The sequence below is a fragment of the Pleurodeles waltl genome, chromosome 2_2, assembly GCF_031143425.1.
Source record: "Pleurodeles waltl isolate 20211129_DDA chromosome 2_2, aPleWal1.hap1.20221129, whole genome shotgun sequence".
Lineage (NCBI taxonomy): Eukaryota > Metazoa > Chordata > Amphibia > Caudata > Salamandridae > Pleurodeles > Pleurodeles waltl.
Genome location: NC_090439.1, coordinates 148,404,444 through 148,424,124, shown reverse-complemented (window position 1 = coordinate 148,424,124; position 19,681 = coordinate 148,404,444).

Here is a 19,681-nt window from a genome sequence, read left to right as displayed (position 1 = left end):
CGCAAGGAGCTTGTAAATAGAGCACTAAGGGGCCACATGTACGAAGATCCAGTTTTGCGACTCTCAAACTAATTTGCGAGTCGCAAAACCGAATGTACAACAGTGTCAATGACACTGTCTGCAATTCGCAATGGGGATGCAAATGACCTACCTCATAAATATATTCATGAGGTAGATCACAATTTGTGACCCCATTGGGAATGGCGACACTCACAGGGATGGTGGCCTGCTGGGGTCAGCAGACCACCATGTCTGTGACTGCTTTTAAATAAAGGAGTATTTGTTTTTTTAATTGTAGGCCGTTTTCCTTAAAGGAAAACGGAATGCATTTCAAAAACAAAAATGAAAAGTTTTCTTTTCATTTTTTCAGATGAGGCAGTGGTCATGCATTCACAAAGGGAAAGAGGTCCCATAGGGACCCCTTCTCTTTTGCGAATGGGTTAGCACCAATTTGAAATTGGTGCTAACTGGGATTGTTTTGCGACCCCATTCGCGGTCACACAACAGTCATACATACAATGTAGATTCGGTATTAGGAAGGGATGCCCTTGACACGCCCCTTCCTAATACCGTATCGCAAAACCCAAACTGCGAATCGGTAACAAGTTACTGAATCGCAGTTTGGGCTTTGTACATCCCAAAAGGCATTTTTCTCGTTGCATGCGGGCCGATTCTGTCAATTCGCCCCTTTGTGACTAGAAAAATGCTTCGTACATCTGGCTCTATGTCTCCAGCCTCAGTAATACAGTCCCCAATAGGCATCCATTTAAAGTGGCTGATTGAAGCCACTCTACCCATCCTAATTGAGGATAGAACAGTTGCTCAGCTTGTCATGTTCCACCATGGCGAAATCTGTGTAATTGTTTGGAAACTAACATAATACTGAATTAGGGCCTGAATGCACATCAGTGTGCCAGCTTTGCCATTTCTGTAATAATTTGGCCTATTGATCTTTGTTTTGCTAATGTATTATTTATGAATTGTAACGCACCACCACCCTAGAAGCCACTATTGATTGTCAAATTATGAATAATTCCTTGTATGGATGGCTTCAGCCCTCAGGCATATATCTCCACTGTAGAGCTGCTCATCACCTGTAATGTTATAGAGAAATTAGCATCACAGGAACTCCAGGTTTGTTTTATATGTACAAAATATTTATTAGCCATAAGGCAATATCATCATTGCTGGATGTGGCCACCACTATTCTCCGAACTTCTGTTCAAGTGTGTATTAATATGCTCATCTTATTAGATATTTCCACTGTGCTTGATACAGAGGATCACAGAACTCTTTTTCAATGCACATGTAGCACCTGAGGTAGCTACCATTCCCCTGAAGTGGATTAAACGTTTTTATCAAGGAAAAACCAAGACCTCAAGATGCCTTCCTATGTGTCACCCTATTCAAAGGATGCTTGTGGAATTTCACAAGGGTCCTGATGTCTATAGTTCTCTTAAACCTTTTCATTAGATCCCTGGTAGATATTGTTGAGAATCATCAACTCTTCTTTCAGCCCTTCCCTGATGACACTGAGGTGAGAAAGGATGGAGCATCCTCAAATCATGATTTATGTCAGGCGTGCATGAAGACTATGGATGAGTTAATTCTAGGTTTAGATTAATGGGGTAAACTGTGTCCATTTAAATACATACTAGGGCTACAATCACTTTGTTTGAATCGCAAACACATGCCATCCCATTTACATCCTAAATCTTTAGGTGGCTTCTAAATCCTGAATAAAATCTCTGAGGGGCATATTTATACTCTGTTTGGACTGAATTAGCATCATTTTTTTAACTCTAATTCGGTGCAAAACGAACTCCATATTTATACTTTGGCACTAGACCCGCCTAGCGCCAAATTTATGGAGTTAAAGTCATTTTTTGGACGTGGAAACCTACCTTGCCTTAATGAGATGCAAGGTAGGCGTTCCCATGCAAAAAATGACTCTATGGCCTTAACGCCATATTTATACTCTCGTGCAAAAATGGTACATGGGATGGAGGAGGGGTCAAAAAATGTTTTAATGGCTGGGTCAGGGCAGGTGTTAGGGGACCTGTAGGCCTATTTCCATGGTGGAGCACCATAGAATAAGCCCACAGGTGTATTCCCTAGGCCCCAGAGACACCCCCACCCACACCAGAGGGACAGCAGAGGATGCGGGACCCCATCCCAAGTAAGTACAGGTAAGTATTTTATTGTATTTGTTAAAGTGCCATAGAGGGCCCTGAAGTGGGTCCCCCCTACATGGCACTGGTTGAAATGGCCATGCCCAGGCGACCCTGGTCCCCTCTGCTGGGCACTGGGGTGGTGGGCATGAGTCCTGTCTTTTCTAAGACAGCAGTCGTGGTATGGATGGTTTTGCATCAGAAAATGACTCTAAGCAGGTTAGAGTCATTTTTTTACTCTAACCTGCTTAACGTCATTTTTCGGTGCAAAACACCCTTCTTCCATACCATCAGCCCCACCCGACTAACAGCATTTTTTTTTTTTACGCTAGCCCACCCATTGCACCGGCTAGCACCATTCCATAAATATGGTGCCCAGCTGGTGCACAGAAGTGGTGCAAGCCAGTGCTAAACTTTTTGGTGCAAAACTGCGTTAATGCAGTTTTGCACCAAAAAGTATAAATCAGGGCTTATGTGTTGTCGATGACTCGATCTTTATGTAATACCAACAAAAAAAGTATGTCTAAGGAAAGTAAACAACTTGATTTCTAAAAAAGTACTAGTCTCAATAGTATGGGCTTGACTTTTGAAATGTTCTCTTTTTAGGCATTCTAAAAAAGTATATTGTCAGAATGCAACAAACACAAAATGTGGGCATATGGTTAGTATAGGCCTTAAAAAGTAGATCATATTTCGGTGGTCATTAGCAAATTACAAGAAACAGCAAAAACGTTCTTTCTGGTGCAATTCGATATTAATTTGTGCTAAGCAACTTTTTAATTGCAAATACCCATATTATTTACCAAGAGCACAAGGATGAAACTGTGTCAAACTCAGTTGACTGTCATTTTAATTTTATTATAATAATTTTACAAAAAGTCTTTTGGGAAATATCTACTAAACTAATATGGTGATAATTTAATGGGTCTAATCAAGAACATTTTTTCAGATAGGCATTATTTCTGTTGAACGGCAGGTGTTAGACCTGACATCCTTGGTGTGGTATTCCCCCAAACATTTTGCTTTCACCACTCCTGTTTTGCTGAAGTTGTTTTTGTTGGCTGTATGACTCTGCACACTTCACAACTGCTAAGCAGTACTAAAGTGCTTGGGCTCTCTTCCCTAAAGCATGGTAGAATTGGTCTACACCTGATTGGCACATTTAATTTACTTGTAAGTCCCTAGTGAATGGTACTATATGTATCCAGATCCTGTAAATTAAATACAACTAATAAGTGCTAGCTTTGGGATGGGAGCAGATTAGGCTGTTTAGACTCAAATGGATTGTCATTTAAAATCCTCATTAATGGTAAAGCTGAAATTTAAGTCACAGTTCTGAAAATGCCACTTTTAGAAAGTTGCAATTTTCTTGTCCTAACCATTTGTGCCTTATTGCAAGTGTCCTGGGGTCACATGACTGTGAATAGTCTGCTGTTGGGATTTGTGGCCAGAATGTATGGCCTTCACATATCTGGATCATGATTCATACAACTATCCCAGGATTTTATCTGGGCTTTACCACTTTTTAAACTGCTCAGTGTGGTGTTGACAACATGAATACTGAATTCAGTATCATTGTCACTTTTAGTCATACAACTAGATAAAGAAGGGCTTTCCCCTTGTCAACCATCACATAGAGTGTTGATAAGGATTCAGTCAACAATCTTGGCATTACCTCCCGTCCCTCCCTCGCCTTTCTTTCCTAACCAATGACGCTCCCTGCCTCCCGCTAGACCCCTCTCTTTGAAAAGCCCCCCCACCACCTCCTGTTCTTTTTGTCTAGCCCGCTAGACTTACCTTTTTCTTCTCCTCCACGGTGGGGCCTGGGGGGGCCTCGTGTTGACTCTCGGCGAGCGCAGTGCTCCTCGCGGTGAGTTCCCTGGTGGTCGCTTCTTCCTGTGGTGGGCGGCGCTGCCTTAGAGATGTGTCTTTGGAGTCAGCTGACGGAGTCGGTCGGCTCTCTTGTGGCTGGGGCTGTGCTTCCGGATCTTAGCCTCGTGTATGCTGGGCTGATGTGCCGGTTGTGGCAATTTGCATATTGGCGATAGGACAGGCGTTTTTTATTATTTGGGGGTTAATTACTGCGCTTTTCTCATTTGCTGCTGTGGATGGGGGGGGCTTGCTTCTTTATTTTACTGGATGCTGTTGGCCTCTTGGGTACATTTCTTGTTGGGATTATGTCGAAGCAGGTTCCTTCCAAGCGGTGCAGGATTGTCTCTTCTTCTTCTTCGGGGGAGGATGTTGCGGTTCCCCTTCCCACTCCTGGTGGACACCAGGTTGCGCTAGGGGTTCCTGCGCCTCTCATGTCCAGGGAGGAGGTTCAGGACATGATTGAGGAGGCTGTGTCTCGTGCTCTTCAGGCTGGAGCGCCTAGACCTGGACGTTCTCCTGCCTCCCGTCCTTTGGGGGCTGCAGAGGGGTCCTCTTCATTGGATGATGACGCCCCTTCTACTTCTTCTGGTGGAAAGTATGTCTCCAGGGAGGAGATGTGGGAGGTTCTGACGCATGTTCAGGACAATTTGGGGTTTCCTGTTTTTCAGCCTTCGGGGACTGATTCCCACTTGTTCCCTCAATATCAAACGCCTTCGCGGTTTGCTATGCCTTTCCAGGGCCCTGTTAAGGATAGGGTGTTCCGGGAGTGGAAGGATGTGGACAAGTCTCAGGTTCAGCGCTTCCTTCAGAAACTGTACTTACTGGAGGGGGAGGAGGTGTTGCCCCCTTCTGTTAAACTTGATTCCATTTTGGCAACTTTGATTGGCAAGATGGCGGACAATCCGGAGGACTGCGTTCCTGATGATGCCACTGACAGGAAGGTGGATTCAGGTCTGAAGAGGGCATTTGCAGCTGAAAATGTAGCCCTCAGAGCTGGTATTTTTTCTGCTTATTCTGCCCAATCCTTGGTGCAGGATTTTGACAAACTGGCGGTGGCTGTTCAGGAGGGTTCGGAGTGTTCGAAGCTGCTGGCGGTTATGGAACAACAGGCCAGGTTGCTGGCTGACATGTCGTCTGATGTTGTCCGCACTCGGGCTCTGGCTTCGGGGGCTTTGATTGGGGCTCGTAGGTCCCTCTGGTTAAGGATGTGGAAGGTGGATCCAGGGGATCAGTTGCCTTCCATGCTTGTGAAAGCTTTTAAGGAGAGGAAGCACGCCTTGCCTTACAAAGGTGGTTCTTCTTCTGGCAAGGGTTGGCGGAAGCATTCTCGTTCTTCTCCCAAGTTTGATTTTAAGTCTTTTTCTTCCAGGAAGCGTCGTTTTCAGCCCTGTTTTTCTCCTAAAAAGTCTGCTCTTTCGGGTCGGGGAGGCCTCAAGAATGGTTCCTGACAATCACTGTGGGCCTGGCAGCAGGCCGGTTGGGGGTTGGCTGAGGCACTTTCTTCACGTTTGGCAGGAGGATGTCAACGATCGCTGGGTGCTGGACATTGTGAACAATGGCTACGCCATAGACTTCGACGTGGTTCGTCCAGATACAGGGGTTCGTCCTACTCCACTACCTGCGAACGGTGCCCAGAGGCGGGCATTGTTGGAGGGGGTCTCGGACTTGCTCATCAAGGGGGCCATCTCCCATGTTCCTGTGGGGGAGAGAGGTCTGGGCACTTATTCCATCTTGTTCCTGGTTCCAAAGGTGTCAGGGGGCTTTCGTCCTGTCCTCAATCTCAAGGGTGTGAATTCCTGGATCAAGACGGTACACTTCCGTATGCTTTCCATTCAGTAAATTTTTCCTCTGGTCGGTCCAGGGGATTTCCTGGGGTCACTGGATCTGCAGGATGCTTACCTGCATGTTCCAGTGGCTCTGTCTTCTCAAAGGTACCTCAGCTTTGCTGTAGGCCAGGACCATTTTCAGTTTTGTGTTCTGCCGTTTGGCCTCAAATCCTCTCCCCGGATTTTCACCAAGGTGCTGGCTCCTCTGGTAGCTCTTCTACATTCTGAGGGTGTGTTTGTCCATCCTTATTTGGATGATATTCTGATTCAAGCTCCCACTCAGGTTCTGTTAAGGAGTCATGTGGCCTGAGTACTGTTGGTACTGCAAAATCACGTTTTTTTGGTCAACTGGGCGAAGTCAGATTTGGTCCCTTCCCAACATCTGGTTTTTCTCGGGGCCCGATTTCTGACTCTTCAAGGATTGGTGACTGTGTCGGAGAAACAGTTGTTGTGCCTCCAGGCACAGGTGTTGTCAATCTTGTCACAGACTGCTCCCAGAGCCCTTCAGTGGTTGCGTCTGCAGGGTCATTTGGCGTCGGTGGTTTTTCTGGTACCTTGGGCACGGTTTCATCTTCTTTGCCTAATTAACTGGTTTCTCGTTCGTTGGTCTCCGGTGTCGGATTCTCTTCGGACAAAGATTCCTGTGTCGGGGTTTGTTAGCAGGGAGTTGGGTTGGTGGCTGGTGCCAGCTCATCTTCGATTGGCGGTGTCTTTATCTCCTCTTCGGCCGGTGGTAGTGACAACCGATGCCAGCTTCTCTGGTTGGGGGGCTTGGCTGGGGTCGGCTCAGGTCCAGGGGTTTTGGTCGCCCCTGGAGGCCAGACGCTCCTCGAATTGGTGGGAGTTGAAGACGGTTCTTCTTGCTCTGGTTCATTTTCAGGAATCCCTGAAGGGATTGGATGTTCTTATCCGGACAGACAACTTGGTGACCAAGTCTTACATGAACAGGTAGGGGGGGACCAGGTCACGGTCACTGTTTCGCATTGCAAAGGACATTTTTGTTTGGGCTCAGGAGTGGGTTCTGTCTCTGCGAGCCACCTACATTCAGGGGGTGGTCAATGTTCGGGTGGATCTTCTGAGCTGGGTCATTCATTCGTCCCAGATTTTCTCCCTCCTGTTGTCTCTGTTCCGTCGACTGGTTCGCCTGTGGGGTCTTCTGGTGTTGGATGTGTTTGCCTCCCCAGAGAATGCAAAAGTGAGGCGCTTTTACTCCCAGTTTCGTTGTCATCAGGCTTGGGCGGTGGACGGGATGTCGTGTCCTTGGCCTGAGGATCTTCTGTACGCATTCCCGCCCTTCCAGTTGCTCTGTGTGTTTCTGGTGAGGGTACGTCTTCTGAAGGCCAGGGTTCTCTTGATCGCACCCCATTGGCCAGGGGCGAATTGGTTTCCGTTGCTTCGGTTGATGGCATCCGGTCACATGTGGACTCTCCCTCTCTGTCCCTCACCTCTGGAGTTTCCTTGCCTCCCTCTGGGGTCGTTGCGGCGGTTACACTTGATGGCTTGGAAGTTGAACGGAGGGGATTAACGAGCTTAGGGGTTCCGGTCACTTTGTGTTCCACTTTGCTGGCTTCACGGCATCATTCCACGTTGCTGTCTTATGGTCAGCAGTGGAAAGTTTTTTCTACCTGGTGTTTGCGGCATCGGTTGGATCCTACGGCAGCTTCTCTGTTTGAGGTGATGCAGTTTCTGCAAGATGGGGCCCAGTTGGGTTTGTCTGTGGCTTCGCTGCATGTGCAGTGGGCTGCGATTCAGGCTTTTAGGGGTCCGTGGCATAATCTGTCTGATGAAGTCATTTGATGCCTCGATTTTTTCAGGGCCTTCTTAACTTGTTTCCTCGTCCAGTGCAGTCCTTTCCTGCCTGGGATCTTTCTTTGGTGTTGGAAGCCTTGACTGTTCCTCTCTTTGAACCTCTGGAATCATGTGACTTGCGTCATATAACTTTGAAAACGTTTTTTCTGGTGGTCATTACTTCAGCCCGTCGTTTGGGGGAGTTGGGGGCTTTGGCCTGCTCTTTTCCTTTTTGTAAGGTTTTTCCTGATCGGGTTGTGCTTGTACAGGTTCCCTCGTCTGTTCCCAAAGTGAATTTGGCTTTCCATGCTCGGCAGGAGGTTATCCTGCCTGCTTTTTGTCCCGATCCTACCCTGGCTGAGGAAGTTCGGTTGCATTCTTTGGATGTACGTAGGGCTTTGTTGGAATATCTACGGGTGGTTGCTCCTTTCCGGAAGGGTGATTCCCTGTTTGTTCATTTTGGTCCGGCTCGGAAGGGGGAGAAGCCGTCCACTGCTTCCTTGAGTCGTTGGGTCCACTCTCTAATTTTGATGGCTTATTCTTTGCAAGGGGTTGTGCCTCCTCAGGGGATACAGGGCCGTTCTATCAGGGGTATGGCTGCTATGGTGGCTGAGCTGCAGGGCGCTTCTGTGGTGGAAATTTGCAGGGCATCTACTTGGGCCTCTCCTTCTACGTTTGTCCGTCATTACAGGCTGGCGGACTTGGGGGGTTTGGAGTCGGTATTGGGTCACCGTGTCTTGTCCTCTAAGGTGTAATAGGTGGGTTGTTGTCCGGTGTCCTTTTTGGTTGTGATTAAACATGTTGCAACTTTTTCTCTTTCTATGTCTCATTGGTTAGGAAAGGAAGGCGAGGGAGGGACGGGAGGTAATGCATCCATTACTTCAGGTAATGGCATTACTCCTAGTCCTACTCCCTCGCCTTCCTTTCCGTTCCCTCCCGCCCTCCTGGTATGGATTGCCTGAGTTGCTGTTTGAGCTTGTTTCTGTACAGGAGGTGGTGGGGGTGGGGGGGTTTCAAAGGGGAAGGGAGGGGTCTAGGGGGAGGCAGGGAGCCTCATTATTTAGGAAAGGAAGGCGAGGGAGTAGGACTAGGAGTAATGCCAATACTTGACGTAATGGACGCGTTATGTGTATTTCAGTCTTAATAGAATGGTGGATAGAGCCATGCAACATAGCTACTAGAATGGTCGAGAATTTTTAGTCTTCAAGGCACTAAGCCATGATAAACATTGACCCTGGACCTCCTGATCTTTATTCCTTTATTCATTTTTTATATTGCCTACATGATTTAGCTCTTTCCTTCCTGCCAGTGTAGGTTTATTACTCATTTTCTATGCACATATTTTCGGAAACTACTTGGCAAATACAGTAAACACTTAAGCATGGATATCTACTAGGGACGTTTTGCCTTGTAGACAATCCATTATTACTTCTAAAAGTGGTACAATATCATGATTTATAGCTTGTAATAGTGCTACTTTCAAAATAGCCAACTAAGAGAAATTATGTCGTCTTTTGAACTTGGCCAATACATTTTTAAACCAACTTACCAAGCGGTCATATGTTGGAGCAAGTGTTTTCCAATATTAGTCTGCAAACAGAAGATTCCATCCCTCAGATTTGGTCGGACCATTACCTTATTAAACTTCCCTAGCAGGACTCAATTAAAGCACACTCTTCGTCTTCCCGATCTCCTTGCATTTCAAGAGCATTTTACAAAATTCAGCCCCGTATTCAGTTCATTCATTGACTAACCTCCTTTCTCAACCGACTGTATGATCAGTCATAGGTTTTCTGAACCATTCACCTTGGACTGTAATTATTAGGGGCTCCTAATAACTCGCTGGCATCTCCAAAATTACCATATCTTAAATATCACATCCAGGGTTCTTTTTTAAACGTTGGCTTACTTGGGCTGTCTAACTTGCCTCTTTCATTACACTCTTGTAACCCACGTGACATTGCAAAAGTGGCACTTATAAGGCCATTGCTTTGGATTGTGTTATCCTAGCACTGTTGGATATGATAGGTTCATATTTTTTTTTTTTAACTAGTTTACGTTTGTATTATACATTAAATTAATATTAATTATTAAATAAATAAATAATCAACTTTATTACATTTCCCTATATTTTCCTATAGGGAGATCCCTGCTGTGGCTTAGTAGATCTCCCCAAAAGGTAGACATTTATTTATTGTAACTTTATACTTGTACATTCAGCCGGAGGATTCTCCCTCTTTTAATTTTAGGGGATGGAAATTCTTAAATCTACATCTAGAGTTCAATCTCAAATCAGAAATGGTGAATAGCTAAAAAGAGGAGATTTACACGTTGGTGTTGCAGGAGATGTACACATGACAATATACCTTTGTAAACTGGGCTCCTAATCTTCCTCTTTTCGAATGCATTCCTCATGGTCTTAGACATTTGAACTTTGCAATGCCTGTCTATTCTTCAATGATTCCCTAAATGCATTATTAGAGGTACGTTTTCATTGCATGATGTAATGTTTGTTGTTATATAATTTACAAAGAGGTTATAATAACAAACTGATGACTCTTGCTTTTGAATTGGCAAAGCTACCAGGAACAGGATCTGTAATATACTGGCATGCAAAAAGCAGAATGTTTCTCAGTTCGTTATTGATGTTTGAGATCAATGGAATAAAAAAACATCCTTGCTGCCTTAAAAATGCAAATATTTTCCAATAATTTTAAAATCCTCAAAAACATTCTTATCAGTGGTCATTTTTTTGTCTTTAGGACGCACTACAGCAGCACGTTCGGTGGCGAATAAAGGGCAGTGTCTCCTAATAAACACAGCAAGCATTTTGCAGCTTCGACAGCAGATATCACAAAGGTAAGATGACATGTTATCTGAAAGACGTCGGAATGGAGAGTGAGGATGTGTGAGGTTTTCGAGGATTTTTCTGATTAATTATATAAATTAAATATATGTACCTGGGAGGTAAACATTTGAGTATTTCAGCTTAGTCTTCACATACTGTCCCCGTGATAAACATGTTTACCATATCAATTCTGAACCACCTACTTAAGTCTGGCTTGATAGTGCAGTTATCTGAATGACATATTGCTTAAATATGTAGAGAGTGGGCTTTGGTTTAGCAAGCACCCTTCAACCATTGCTTAGAAACGTTGTCAATCACATCTTGGATCTGCTCAATGGAGTATGCATCTCTCACTTCATGCTTAACGGGTGTTTAGTGTATTGTTTTCACTTTTTTAGTGAGTGCTTCGATTGCAAAATAGGATGGACTATGTTAGACTTGCCATCCTTGGTGTGCTTTCTCCTGTTTTTTTGCCCCTGCCTCTGGTATTTTTGGCTGTGTGCTGGATTTCATATTTGATGGTTTTAGTACCCTGGGCACTTTACCACTGCGGATCAGTGATAAAATTCAAGTGCTCCCTGTGTAAATTGTGATCATGATTGGTTATCCATGATTGGCATATTTAATTTACTATTAAGACTCTGGCTTAGTGCACCATGTGTGCCGAGGGCCTGGAAATCAAATGCTACTAGTGGGCCTGCAGCACTGATTGTGCCACATGTTAGACCAGACAGCCTTAGGGTGGTCACCCCTAACTTTTTGCCTGCCTCCCTCCACTTTTTGGACACTGTTTTTGCTGTTTTTAGGACTCTCCGCACTTTACCACTGCTAACCAGTGCAAAAGTGCATATGCTCACCACCTTAAAACATGGTGACATTGGCTCATACCCAATTGGCTTATTTAATTTACTTATAAGTCCATAGTAAAGTGGACTACACGTGCCCAGGGCTTGTAGATTAAATGCTACTAGAGGACCAGCATCACTTGTTGTGCCACCTACATAAGTAGCCCCTTAACCATATCTCAGGCCTGCCATTGCAAGGCCTGTGTGTGCAGTTTCACTGCCAATTCGACTTGGCATTTAAAAGTACTTGCCAAGCCTTATACTCCCTTTTCCTTACACAGTCACCCCTAAGGTAGGCCGTAGGTAACCTATAGAGCAGGGTGCTATGTAGGGAAAAGGCAGGACATATACCTGTGCAGTTTATATGTCCTGGTAGTGTAAAACTTAGGGTGACCACCCGTCCGTAAATTTCACGAACTGCCTGTAATTTCACCCTGCCGTCCGTTGTCTGTGATGGAAGGCTTAACAGACGGCATTTGTCCGTAATTTTAGCCTTTCACCAAAAGGACAAAGGAGTGCAGGGCGAAATTATAGGCAGATTAGTTTTGCCAGCGGGAGTGGAAGGCAGGGAGTCTCCTGTGCTCAGAGGGAGGGAGGAAGGGGCAGACAGAACAGAAACAGACCTTCTTGCCAGGTTGTCTCCGTCCCCTAAAGAAATACAAATGTGGGCAACTGGTAAATCTGCAAATGTAAAGGGGCTTGAAAATCTGCATCCACTTTAACCAAAGGAGTCACTTGAAGTTTTCTAATGGCAAAGATATTTTCTTTTAGAGAGGTACTGTAATTGTGTTCCAAGGTGAGCTGTGGAGTGTGTGGTTTTAATGGAGTGTTATAAAAAATGTTAGTACTAGGTATACATTGTTTATTATTCAAATCTGTATTTGAGAACCACGTTTTTAATTTAACACAAATGTATTCGTGCATTTTGTAGCAGCCTATATATGATGTAATTGTATTTATATAGCACTCACTATCCCTGACTAGGCATCAAATGCATGTTTAAAATAAGGACTTACACATTGACAGTTCTTTCAAGGGCCTCGGTACCTCATAGTACTAACAAACACTGGCAAAGCCAATAGGTCTAGTCAACGCAAGAGTTATTGGCTTTGCCAATATGTTTTAGCCATGTAATACACCAGAGTGGCTGCTGTTCATGGCTGAAAGTTAGTGGCATAGTGGTGTGGAGTGGAGTACAGAGGCCTAGGAGCAGTGGCAGAGAGCCCAGTGGTGCAGGGTACAGTGCAGTTGTTTAGAGTACATAGGCGTAAAGTCCAGTGGTTTAGAGAGCAGTGGCATGGAGTGGCGTTGGACAGAGTAGAGTGGTATAAAGTGCAGTGGAGTAGAGTGGCATGCATTAGAATGGCAGAGAGTGCAGTAGTGTAGAGTGGTGCAGTGGCATAGAGTGCGGAGTAGACTTGTGTGGCAGAGAGTGCAGTGGCATAGTGTAGAATGGTGCAGTGCAGAGTAGAGTATAATGCTGTAGAGTGCAGTCACGTAGAGTGGAGTGATGCAGAGTAGAGTGGCATAGAGTGCATTGGCTAGAATGCAGTGGTACAGAGTAGATTGGTGTACAGTACAGTGGCGGAGAGTGCAATGTTGCAGAGTAGAGTGTCAGTGCAGTGATGTAGAGTGGCACAGAGAGCAGTGGCGTAGAGTTCAGTGGTGCAGAGTAGAGGGCAGTGGCGTACAGTGCAATTTTTAGAGTGCATTGGCGCAGAGTGCAGTGGCATAGATTGGCATGGGGTAGAATAGCATAGAGTGCAGTGGAGTTAAGTGACATACAGTAGAGTGGCAGAGAGTGCAGTAATGCAGAGTGGTGCCATTCAGAGTGCAGAGTAGACTCATGTGAGATAAATGTAGAGTCCCAGACATACACTCTAGTGCAGTGAGACTGTAGGCAAGTTGTGGGTACCTCACATCCTGACATTAGGTGTGAGACTGTCGCCCACACCATCTGCCCTGCCTCATTAAAAATGTTTTCGGTTGAAAGTCAATGGACGGTTAAGGTAAGCCAGATGTTTTTGTTCAATATGTGTAAACTAGCATAAGGTTAATTACCTTAATGTTTCCCAAACTGTTTGCCAGGGGTTTTAAAATGTTCTGAAACATAATCAAAATGTTGCTGTTACTTTCTCTTCAAGAAAGATTCGGTAGATATGGGTTGGGGTGATGGCCTTGACACAGTGCTGAAGGGCATTAATTTACTACTGAACAAGGATGTAATGTGACACCTGAATGTAGCATACCAGGAGGAATCACAAAAAGACTACAGTGAATAAATAGTGCTCTGTTAGAAAAGAGTAAATAAAATTTACTGACAACATAGTGAGGCATGGCCTCTCTTGCATGTGTCTATAAAACTGACATTTGTTCTGGAATTTTTGTCCTGAATTTTGACCCTTTGTCCTGAATTTTTGTCCTGAATTTTACCCTTTTGTCCTGAATTTTTTACAGTCCTGCCCAGAATTTGCATCATTGCCAGGTGGTCACCCTAGTAAAACTCCTAAATTCATTTTACCCTTCTGTGTGGCCTGCTCCTTTCATAGGCTAACATTAGGGCTACCCTCATATACTGTTTGAGTATATGATGGTAGCCTTTAGTATGGCCAGAATGGTAATACAAATTCCTTCTGACTGATGAAGTTGGATTTAATATTACTATTTTAGAAATGCCACTTTTAGAAAGTGAGCATTCCTCTGCACTTAAGTCCTTCTGTGCCTTACAATCCATGTTTGGCTGGGTTAGTTGACAGCTCCCTTGTCCATTTCACTCAGACAACCCCAAGCACAGGATGCTCAGTCACACCTGCACACATCTGCATACTGAATGGATCTTCCTGGGCTGGGACGGTGGAGGGCCTGACACTCTCATGTCAAAGGACAGTGGCCTTCCCCCTACACAGTGGATTACCACATTCCCTACTGGAACCCTGGCTGACAGGATGGAACTGAAAGGGGATCTTGTGCACTTTTACGCCACTCTTTGAAGTCTCCCCCCATCAAAGGCACATTTGGGTATGTAAACAGGGCCTCATCCCCTACCAACTCAGACACTTCTAGACAAGATACCACTGGTGAAGAAACTCTGAACCAGAAACTGCAATCTGCCAAGAGAAGCTGCCTGGCTGCCGAAAGGACTCACCTGACTGCTTTGCTGAAAAGGACTGCTGCCTTGCTGTTGCCCGGCTGCCTTGCTGGCCTCTGGGCCTGTTGAGAAGTGCTCTCTAAGGGCTTGGATTGAGCTTGCCTCCTGTTTCTGAAGTCTCAGGATTAAAAAGACATAGGCGGTCATTCTGACCGCGGCGGGCGGCGGTCGCCGCCCGACATGCGGTTACCGCCGAATGGCCGCTCCGCGGTCAGGAGACCGCGGATGCCATTCTGGCTTTCCCGCTGGGCCGGCGGGCGACCGCCAAAAGGCCGCCCGCCGGCCCAGCCGGAAAGCCCCTGCAACGAGGAAGCCGGCTCCGAATGGAGCCGGCGGAGTTGCAGGGGTGCGACCGCCAGGGTTGGAATGAGGGCCATAATCTCTGCAAAGAACTCTAGTGTGGCAAAATTTTGATGCACAGCCTACCAGAATCGATGCACAGCCTGCATCGCCGTGAGAAAATCACGGCATGCCGAACCGGAACGAAGCAGCCCAGTTCCCAGAGAGGAGATCGATGCAGTGCCAGTGCTGTGACCAGAACTATGACGTACGGCCCACTGGATCGATGCATAGCCGAGCTGGAACAACACAGCCCGACTTCCTGTGAGAAGAATCGATGCAGCGCCTGCTGTGCTACAGAAATTTACCCGCATTGCCCACTGGATTGACGCAGCTCCTACACGCCTAGGATTTCTCCACATCATCCCTGGGGCATCCAAATACCCAGCAAGAGGATCCAAGTCAGCGCACCGGAAATCAACACATGGCCCTGGCTGCATGAAAAATATGAACGCATTGTCTGTGTGTTCCCGGAGAAACCGGCGCATACCTCCCCGTTTTCACCACATCTCCTACTTCACGGCCCCTTGTGGATATTTTATATGAAAACCAGGTTCTTTGTTCTTGCAAGAGACACTCATTGCTTTTTAAGAACTGAAGACTCTTTTTATCATTTTCTAAAGTGATATTTCAACGTGTACTTATCAAATCTTGATTGTTTTGACCTGCATTTAATTAGATATATATTCTATATTTTACTAAACCTGTCTGGTGTATTTTTGTGGTATTTATACTGTGTTATTTCATGATTTATTGCAAAAATACTTTACACATTGCCTTCTAAGCTAAGCCTGGCTGCTCAGTGCCAAGCTACCAGATGGTGGGCACAGGATAATTTGGATTGTGTGTGACTTACCCTGACTAGAGTGAGGGTCCTTGCTTGGAGTAAACTGACTGCCAACCAAAGACCCCATTTCTAACACTAACCACATTAGTAATCCTGTAAACATGTCTTAGACCTTCCATTGCAGTGTCTGCGTGTGCAGCTTTAAGCTGCCATGTCAACCTGGCAAGTGCACCCACTTGACAGGCCCAAACCTTCTCTTTTAGTACATGTAAGTCTCCCCCCAAGGTAGACCGAAGGTAGCCCCTTTGGCATGGTGCAGTGTATTCAAAAGGTAGAACATGTACTGGTGTGATTTACATTTTCTGATACTGAAATACTACAGAATTCAGTTTTCACTATTACATGGGCTATCTCTCTCATGGGTTAACATGGGGATTGCCTTGAACTGTCTGTTAAGTATAATTTCCCATTGGGAGCAGATAGAGATTTGGAGTTTGGGGTCTCTGAACTCACAATATAAAAATACATCTCTTAAAGGAGGTGGTTTTTAAATTGCATGTTTGGAAATGCCACTTTTAGAAAGTGGGTATTTTCTTCCTTAACCATTCTGTGCCTCCGCCTGGCTGTGGATTACACGTCTAAGTCAGGAGGACAGTTGGGCTGCTTGTGAATTCACTCTAGACAGTCACCCAAAGGGAGATGAGGTGACCCCCCTGCATATCCTAATGAGTCTTCCTTGGGCTAGAGTGGTGGGAAGAGCTGTCACTTGCACCTGAATAGTGCTGTGCCTGTCCTTACACAATGCAGTCTCCAACCTAGAGTTTGTATGGGACCAGGTAAGGAAAGGCAGAGTCTTGTGCATTACAACAACTTTCCTTTGAAGTTTTCCTACTTCAAAGGCAGAAATGAATATTAGTATTAGACTCAAAACCCCAGACTTTTAGAACACTTCTGGATCAAGAGGAGGCTCGGCCATGGAGAAGAGCTGAAGAGATGTGCGGAGAAGCAGTGCCCCTTTGCTGTGTTTGCTTTGCTGGGTTGGTGTGCAGTTGCTGCTTCTGCTTTGGAGTAGACAAAAACTAGACTTTTCTGTTTATCCTGCATGTAAAGTTTTTCCAAGGGTTTGGACTGAGCTTGCCTCCTGTTAAGAAGTCTCAGGGATATCAAAGACTTCACCTGCCAAGCCCTGGGCTCTCTTGCTGAGGACTCTAACTTGCCGAGAGGTACACACTCCAGTTCCTGAGCCCTTGGGAGTGAAATCTGGCATAAAACAAGAAGAAACAGGTACATCGACTTCGGACGACTGCAGAACCGGTGCCGCTGCCTGACTCCACTCCGCTGCCTGCACCCAAGGCTGTGGACCGTGCTAAAATGCGACGACCACGACCAATACCGCAGGCCCAATGCTGCTGCAGTGCCTCTGAAGTCCTACAACGTCATGGGTCCTGAGTGCTGTGTCATCAAAGTCTGTGACACCTGACTCCGCTGCAGCATCTGGGGCCTTACGGTATGACTGCAACAATGCAAAGTCACCTCATCTTGCTTGACCCGCTGGACTCATAGACCCTGCTGGATCATAAGGAACCGATGCTCACACTGCCAAATCTTCACTGCCCCCATTAGGAACCAATGCCTCGCCTCCCTTGCGTAGCATAAGGAGCCCACACTTCACCTTCTAAGCAGCAGTACGGAACCAATGCCACACCAGCTCCAGCAACGCCTCACCTCCCTGACTCCACGCCACGTCTTTGACTCTGCCTCGTTTCTAAGGTACTGCACCTTGGGTCAGTGCAACTCCATGACTGGCACTGCACTCCCTCTCAAGTGGCATCAGATTGTTGGGAATTACTCTGTCACAATGCAGTCATAGCAATAGTTGGATCTACTGTGTTTCTAAGTGCTTTATTGGGAATTAATCTTAAAAAATTCATATCTTTGTCTGTGTATGTTGGATTTTTTTTCTTTTTTTTCTTGCTTCTAAACTGGTGTGGTGTTCATTTGTAGTGTTTTACTGTGCTACTGTGTGTGGGTATAAATACTTAACACATTGCCTCTGAGATAAGCCTGACTGTTTTTGCCAAGCTACCAAGCTACCAAGGGGGTGAGCAGGAGTTAACACAGGAGTGTGACTCTCTTACCCTAACTAGAGTGAGGGTCCCTACTTGAATGCAAACTGCCAAGTAGTGACCCCATTTCTAACAGACTATGGGCAAGATGTATCAAACATTTTAGCAATCGCAAAAATGCATTTTGGTATGTAACAAGTCCAATTTATGATTCAATAACTTGTTACCGAATCGCAAATTGGATTTGTGACTCCATACCGATTCGGTATTAGGAAGGGGTGTGTCGAGGGCGTCCCTTCCTAATACCGAATCACAGAGGTATGTATGATTGTTTTGTAATTGTGAATGCGGTCGCAAAACAATCACAGTTAGTACCAATTTCAAATTGGTGGTAACCCATTCGCAAAGAGGAAGGGGTCCCCAATGGACCCCTTCCCCTTTGTGAATGTATGCAAAAACCTTTTTTTAAGAGCATGCAGTGGTCCCACGGACTACTGACTACTCTTAAAAAATGTAAAGAAAACATTTAATTTTTCATTATTAAACGCATCCTGTCATTTAAAAAAAAAAAAGATTGCTTTGTGGAAAAGCAATCACAGACATGGTGGTCTGCTGAGCCCAGCAGGCCACCATCCCTGTGATTGTAGCATTTCGCAATGGCTCACAAATTGCGACCTACCTCATAAATATTCATTAGGGAGGTCTATTTGCGAGCCCTTGTGAATCACAGTATGAAACCCCTGGAGTTTCAGAGATTCCAATAGCGATTACTTAATTGCAATTCGCCAAAAATCTCAATTAGACAATCGCTATTGTGAAGAATGATACATCTGGCCCCAGATTACATCTGAAAAGTAAACTCTATTGTCACTCATTGAATTATTTTTTTCATTCATGCATTGAATATAGAAAATATTTTGGTTACATTACCACTACCACCATTATCCCCATTATTACCACCACTATTGTAAACACCACTATTACTGCTATCACCTTTATCATCACCCGTCCTACCATCACTACTATAACCACCAATGTTACCAGAACTATCAACATCGTTATTGTTGCCACCTCTTTCATCACCACAATAGTACTACCACTACCACCTTGCCAATATTTGCATGCATTTTTGTGTGTGCAAGCATTGATTATCCGAGTGTTTTTAAAGCATGTAAGAAAAGGAGATGTGGGCACGTTCGTGAGAGCCATTGTGTGTGTGTGTGTGTGCGTGCGATGAGGATTACTAAATATATTGAAAATCAAATAAGTCTGTCTTTAATGTAGTAAACTGCAGCAAACTGCATTTCTGAATTACATTTTGTGGACATTACCACTTCAAAGCTAGACCTGTTTCCTTTCCTAATCCTTAATTTTTGGTGTGACTTCGCTCTGAGCAGGTGTTAAAAGAAGCCAGAAAAAATTATGCAATGGAATCTCTTAGATTCCACTGCGCCATTTTTGTGGACTTCTTAATGGGGGAACACCCCCATTGCAGACATTAAGCATGGTGCATGCATAATGTGCTGCAAATGGAGACAAAGTGGCTCAATGCATGCATTGCGCCACTTTGAAAACGTGTGGCGATTTTTTAAGCCTAATGCCACATTAGCGTCAAATAAATGACACTAATGTGATGCTAGTGCTCCTTAATTCTGAGCCTTGCGCAGTAAATTCACACTCCGCGGATAACAAAGAATAAAAAGGCCCCTCTCAGAGAAACAACAAAACGAATACCCCAGGCACTAATATTGCCACAGTGTCCAAAGATTTTCCCAGAGAACAAAGGGATAAATAAGAGAGCGAGTTTCACTTACTTGGAATAGTCCTGGCAGAGCCCTTGTAGTAATTCCCTGTACTTTGTACTTTGTGGAATTACTTTAAAACAAAGGAGAACGGATGATTCCTTGGTAACTCAACTGAATTTCCTGATTGGAATACCTCTCCTGCCAAGGGGTTGAATTATTCACTAGGTGGATAAAATTACAAAATGC